This window comes from Phascolarctos cinereus, unplaced genomic scaffold, assembly GCF_003287225.1.
Source record: "Phascolarctos cinereus isolate Bilbo 61053 unplaced genomic scaffold, phaCin_HiC Scaffold_7;HRSCAF=346, whole genome shotgun sequence".
NCBI classification, from domain to species: domain Eukaryota; kingdom Metazoa; phylum Chordata; class Mammalia; order Diprotodontia; family Phascolarctidae; genus Phascolarctos; species Phascolarctos cinereus.
In genome coordinates, this window is record NW_027556180.1 from 137,135,184 (window position 1) to 137,141,944 (window position 6,761).

General features: G+C 36.0%; 1 pseudogene; it reads left to right on the forward strand.

The window, feature by feature from the left end:
* Window positions 1-3,781: 3,781 nt before the first annotated feature.
* On the forward strand, window positions 3,782-4,281 carry LOC144454870 (cathepsin Z pseudogene; annotated as a pseudogene).
* Window positions 4,282-6,761: the final 2,480 nt, after the last annotated feature.

Genomic DNA, 6,761 nt, shown 5'->3' on the forward strand with positions numbered 1-6,761 from the left:
TCAGTTATATTTGTCAAAGTTATTTTGGGCGGTTTAAAACAACTAGATAGTCTAAGATGGGAATATTGCTGTGTTATAGGAAATGACAAGTTGGTGGACTTAGAAAAATATGGAAATACTTGGACTTATGAAGGAAGAGGTTATCTACTCTCAGAGAAACAGAGGATAAATAAGTATAGTATGGTCTTATCAAGAAGCATATGAATGCATATGTCTACACATCACTATATTGATATTTAAGTATATGTATATATAAATGTATAAATGTAAGGGTATATGTTTGTGTGTATGTGTGTATATATATATATATATATATATATATATATATGTATGTATCTTTGTGCATCTATGTCTATATATCCATGTATATGTATATGTGTCTCTATATATGTGTGTGTATATATGTATGTGTTTGTATATATGTGTATGCAAATATATAAATTTTTCCATGCTTAACTGTAGCCTAGGGGAAAGAGGGAGAAAAATTAACAAAGTAAAAAGCACACAGCAGAGAACAGAAGAAAACTTAAAATGAAGCAAAGACAGACAGCTCTCAACAGAATGCATAGTATTTATTTTAAAGGCTTTCTTGAAATGGAAATTTATTTCTGTATATTTTGAATCCTCTCTCATGTTATGCTGTGCATGTGGTAATGCTTTTTTCTTTTTTTTCCTTTCATATTATTTTAGTTTTAGTATTTGTTTCTTTTTTTCTTTTCTTATTTTATATTTAAGCTTAAAATTTTTGAAAATTACAAATAAAAAAGAAATACATAGACAGGTAAAAGCATAGTCATAGATATATTTGTCTGGACCTGTGATCTCATAAATGTAAGGAGTTCCTGGTAAGGAAATCCTTCTTACCAAAGTAGAACAGTAACTGCAACTCTTCTACAATTTATAGTCTTAAAGAGTTGCCTGGGGCACCGAGTGGTTAATTGACTTGCCTTGGCTCATAGAATTAAGTGTCAAAGGCAGTTCTTCAACCAGATTTTTTTCTGATTTCTAGATCAGAGGTCTGCCCTCTGCCTCTCTGCCTCTCTGCTATGCCACAACGACTCTGTATCTATATCTATCTTATCTATATGTGTGTATATATTTGTATATATACATTTATGCATACACGCATATATATGCATACATACAGACATGCATATACATACACACACATATAAAAAATCTGTAGTCCAGAACTCCAAGCTCCAAAATTCCACTGATAGCTTAAAAAAAAATTCCTAGTTCCTCTGTGCACTTAAGGTAATAATAAATATAAGACAAAGGAAATTTTTGTTATTTTACTGAAAGCATAAAACACATAAAGGAATCATAACAAATAGTGGATACATTTCTCCTGCCCATTCTTCATCCAGGGATCTAAGCCTCTACCTTTGTAGTTTTACCCTAATGGTTTGGAATTCCACAGGGAGGAAAATAAAATTGAAGATGCTAGTCAATTGGCAACTCCTAGCCTTTATTCCTGAGACCCATTCTGATGTGAAGCCTACAATGTTACCTTAAGTGCTTGGGCTTTCCCGGCAAGGAAAGCAATTTCATTAAGTATGTGCTGTCTGAATAACCCATCATATAAATGGAAGGCTAAGTCTATGCTTTTTTTTCCCTGTAATATGCACCAGTTTCTTGGTATTTCATGTCTAGGATAACACAGAGAACCCCGCAGTAAAGAAGTGGGAGGTGGAAATTTTAAGCTACTGGTATGTTTTTCTTCAACACCAAGGGATTCAGGAACTTAGTTTCTTCCCTGCGGCAGCTAGGTGGTTCAGTGGATAGAACAGTGACTCTGGAGTCAGGAGGACCTGAGTTCAAATCCAGACTCAGACACATAAAAACTCCCTGGCTGAGTGACTCTAGGCAAGTCACTTAATCCTAATTGCCTCACTAAAAAAACAACAACAAAAAAACAATCATGGGCAGCTAGGTGGTGCAGTGGATACAGCACTGGCCCTGAATTCAGGACTACTTGAGTTCAAATCTGGCCTCAGACACATAACACTTGACACTAGCTGTGTGACTCTGGGCAAGTCGCTTAACCCCAATTGCCTAAAAAAAAAAAATGTTTCTTCCCTGACTAGGTTCTAAATGCATCATTCATACAACTCTCTCTCATGGCTCCTGTAGCAACCATAGACTTCCTACTCTACTCCTTCTTCCTGGTTTGCTTCTTTAGATATCACTCAATCAACTACTGCTTCCCTGGCTCTTGCTGTCTTCTTATTTTTGTTCCTTACAGCCACAAAGTTCAGATCAAAACTTTCCAGAGCATCAAGGAGATCCCCTTAAAAATATCTGCAGGTGGCATGACTAAAATAGCATTTTAGCCAGCACTTACAGAGAGGTTGAACAAATAACAAATTTCTACCCCCTACCCTCACCCCAAAATTCCATTCTTAGCAATTTTCTCTCTCTCTTAATAACAGAATTTACCTATTTTCTACCTAGTCTAGAAACTCAAGGTTTCTGGACAACAATAACCATTGCTATTCAAACATATACCCAGACTAGTACCATACTTTGAATGTAGAAGCTCTGTCACCTCTCTATACCTGACATTGTGAGGCCTGGGAGGGAATGGTTGCAAGTTCCTAGAAAGAAAAATCTGATGTTTTACCAACAAGAACCAAGATCCACTCTTAGGTCTCTGATCTGTTCTCTGCTTAGATCTCTATATATCTCCCCAAAGAATGTAGTGTTCACTACCTTAACAATGAAAGTCTCACTTAAAAATGGTGGTTCTGAGACATAATAGATGGAGGCAATCAAACAATCCCTGGATATTTCATCACTTCCTCAATTAGGTATAAAAGGGCTGAATATTAACCAGACCCAGGAGATCTTCCCAATTCTCTAAAAATGACAACTAAGCATGTCCATATGATTCTTAAGGGTATGAAGAACTGCAAGCAATAGCCCCATTCTTTAAACCAGGAGTGGGGAACCTATGGCCTTCAGGCCACATGTGGCCTTCTAGATCCTTGGGTGCAGCTTTTTGATTGAGTCCAATTTTTACAGAACAAATCCTTTTATTAAGGGGATTTGTTCTGTGAAGTTTGGATTTAGTCAAAGGGCTACACTTGAGGACCTAGAGGGCTGCATGTGGGCTCAGGCCTACAGATTCCCCACCCCTGCTTTAACCTCCTCAAGCTGATCAGAACTACCTAATGAACTCTCCTCCCCAGTTAAAAAAAAAAAAGTGCAATCCCTACAAATCAAACTAAAGTGCCTTCAGCTATGTTGACCTAATTCTGAATATCTCCCTGAAGACCTGGGAAGGCTCCTTGTGTTAGGGAACTCCCTCAAAGCCAGTATTTGCCGTACACTGAATTCTATCTTCAGTGGCTTACATTTCCCCATGGAGTCCAGCACAATATTCATGATACTTTTCCAAAAATATATCCTAACTTCCCATAGGCCAGTGGGCATGCACATATATTCATCCCAAACACATAATAATATAAGGTTCTTTGTATTATAACTGCATTGCATTGATTTTTCAAAGATCTATCCCAATCTCAACACAGAGAGAAAAAAAAATCTAAACATGACAAACGACTAGTTCTCCATCTTGAGAAAGTGAGTAACAGAGAGAAAACAGTGAGAGAGGACCAGGCGCACAGAGGAAGCATAAGCAGGGCTACTATAGCTGCTGGGCTTCTGCTCTTACTCTGGGACTACAGGAACCTGGGCTCTAGAGACTGTGGTGAGGTGTGAAGGGGAGAAGCTGGTCCTATGTATGCAAGACCTATCCTTAAATCCCAGGATATACATGCTTCCCTTTGAGCTATGGAAGGCCTGGTACTAGTACAATGGACACAGGGTCAACTATGTCAGCATCCCTCAGAGCTAAGGCATCCCCCAGCACTGAGGCTCTTGCTGGGCCCTGGTAGATGGAATCAACATCAAGACAAGGTAGTCTGACAATCTACATTCCTATCTGTTCAACACAAAATTGACTGTGGCAATGCTGGTTCTATGAAGGGGAGAATGATTTCCCTGTGCAGGAGTATGCTCACAAGAATGGCATTTCTGATGAGACCTGCAGCAGCTCCCAAGCCAAAGACCAGGAATGTGACAAGTTTAAGCAATGTGGTATGTGCAGTGAATTCCATCAGTGCCATTTCATACAGAACCGTGCCTTCTGGAAAGTTCAGAATTATGGCACTGTTTTTGAGAGAGAAGATGATGGCAGAAATATATGCAAATAGTCCTGTCAGCTGTAGCGTAATAGCAACAGAAAGCTTGCATAATCAATTAAGTCATTCTTAATTCCAGCTATATTTAAAAGATGAAGACTAATATACTAAAAAGGAAGTTACATCTGCAATCAAAAGACTTTGGTTTGAGATTCTGGTTCTGATGTCTGATTGGCTTTGTGACCATAAACAAGTCACTTAGACTTTTGTAGACTCACTTTCTTTGTCTATTAAAAAAAATAATAATAATAACATTTGCACTCCCTATCTCCTAGGAGAGTTGCTTTGTAAATCTAAAAACAATATAAATGTGAATTAGAATTATAATACATGTCTGCTTCACTATCATTTTGATTTTCTTCCTATTGAAAGAGAAAGAAGGGAAATTCAAAAGGAAAACATTAACTGTTAGATTAATTTTTTTATGATCATTTGATCCTGAAGAAATAAGGATAATTTCACATCTAGATAACAAGAAGCAACATTGAATAGAAATTGCCAATTTTTTCTCATTTCCAATTAAGCAAGTTTGGATGTAATATCTCTTATGTCCTGGTTAAAAGCAATAAAAATCAATATGGCAGCAAGAAAAGGACTTCAGATAGAAAATGTTATATAAATATTTAAAATAAACATATTTACTACATTTAAATTAAGAAATCAATAACAAAGTTCATTGCATCTCCAAACACACATGAAATTCACTCTGCCCTTTTGATCTTCTTTTTAGCTTTAAAGTTCATACTCATTGCTGAAAATCGACTCTGATGCCATATGCGTATTTCAAAGGTTATGCAAGTAACACAGATTATGGAGACATTTATAGGAAAGGTATAATTAAAATGTTTTCCAGTGATTAAAAAAATGTGTGTTTTATATGTTTCACAACCTTCCCTCACCTCACACACACACCCTAACTTGTACCTATCATTACCTGCATATATTCATTATGGCAGAGGAGAAAACTAAGGTATAAGAGAGTAATTTCCTCCTGCATTTCTCATGTTCAAGCTGTTTTGGAAGAATGTGCATGAATGGGTTTCAGAAAACTCATTATTTTGAACTGCTTTTCTTGCCAACATTCTCATTTTCTACTTACAGTGGCCAAAATGCCATGTGAAATCCACAGGACAGCAAATGTTTAGTCTTGTAGATGGCTACTGATAATACAAACCTGTAACAACTGAGGATCAACAGAGGATGAAAATGACTTGGCTTAAGCAGCTCCACTTTGGAGGGGAGCTCTTCTGCCTTCCCACAAAGCAACCCCTTCACTGTGTGCTACATAGCAGATGCCCTGGGCTGCTCTGGCAGCTGCACTACTTTGGTAACACAATTATAATTAGTGATAGCATAAAAACCTTTCATGTGAAATGTTGATGTCAACATAAGCTCATATCTTGGTGGCTGATAAGGAATAAGTTTCCAATGAACAATATTTGAGGAAAATGTATCTAATCCTAAAAGTACAATACCTAATCATTATTTTTCTCCACCTCCACACAGGTACTTTTTAAAATATGTTGTTTGGAGTCCTTTTGTCATTACATAATCATGTCTGTCTATCCGTCCACACTCTAGATCAAATCCTTCCTTGTAGCAAAGTAAAACAAATAGACCAAAAACAACCAACACAATTAACTGACCATATGGGAACATATATATAAAACATTCTTCTCAGCTCTCAGCTATGATGTGGGAAGTACTGCATGTCTCATTATCAGATGTCCAGATTTGTTTTTTTTCAGTTACTCAAAATCTGACTTCCTTTTGGTGATCTTATCTATGTGTATTGTAATCACCCTCATAATGTTATTTTGGTTTTTGTTTCACTGTGTGTCAGTTGATAGGAATCGTCTCATATTTCTCCAAATATTTCCTATTTATCTCATTGCAGAAAAATATGTCAATACATTCATATATCACAGGGTTGGGGTTTTTTTTAGCCATTTTCACAATTTACAATCACTCATTTTGTTTCCAATTCTTTGCTACAATAAGAGGAATGATATTAATATCTTCATACAGATTGCCCCCTTTTTCTTGTCTTTACATTCTTTGGTGTATATACCAAGTAAAGGGAACAATCGGTCAATGGATATAAATAGTTAATCATTTTTTGGGAATAATTTCAATTTAAAATTCAGAATGAATGAATCACTTCACACTTCCACTAACAGTATTATTAGTGTGCCTGTCTTTTCACAGCCCCCTCCTAAATTAGTTGTTTCTAGTCTTTTGATTGTCAATGCCAATTTACAAGTTGTGCTATGAAAACTAGGAGTTTTCATTTGCATTTTTCTTAATATAACCTGTTTGGAGTATATATCCAAATGTCCACTCACATTTATAATTCTGCTGAAAATGGCTCATATACTTTGTTAATATACTTTATATTTTGAGAAATGATTCCTGGTGTTACATATTTTTGTTAGCTCCCCACAAAATATTCATATCAGACTTCATTAGTTTAATCATTTTGTCTTATTTAGTAAATGTCTATTTTTTTCAGTATATGTTATATATTAGATTCATTACTTATTTTCAGTTTTT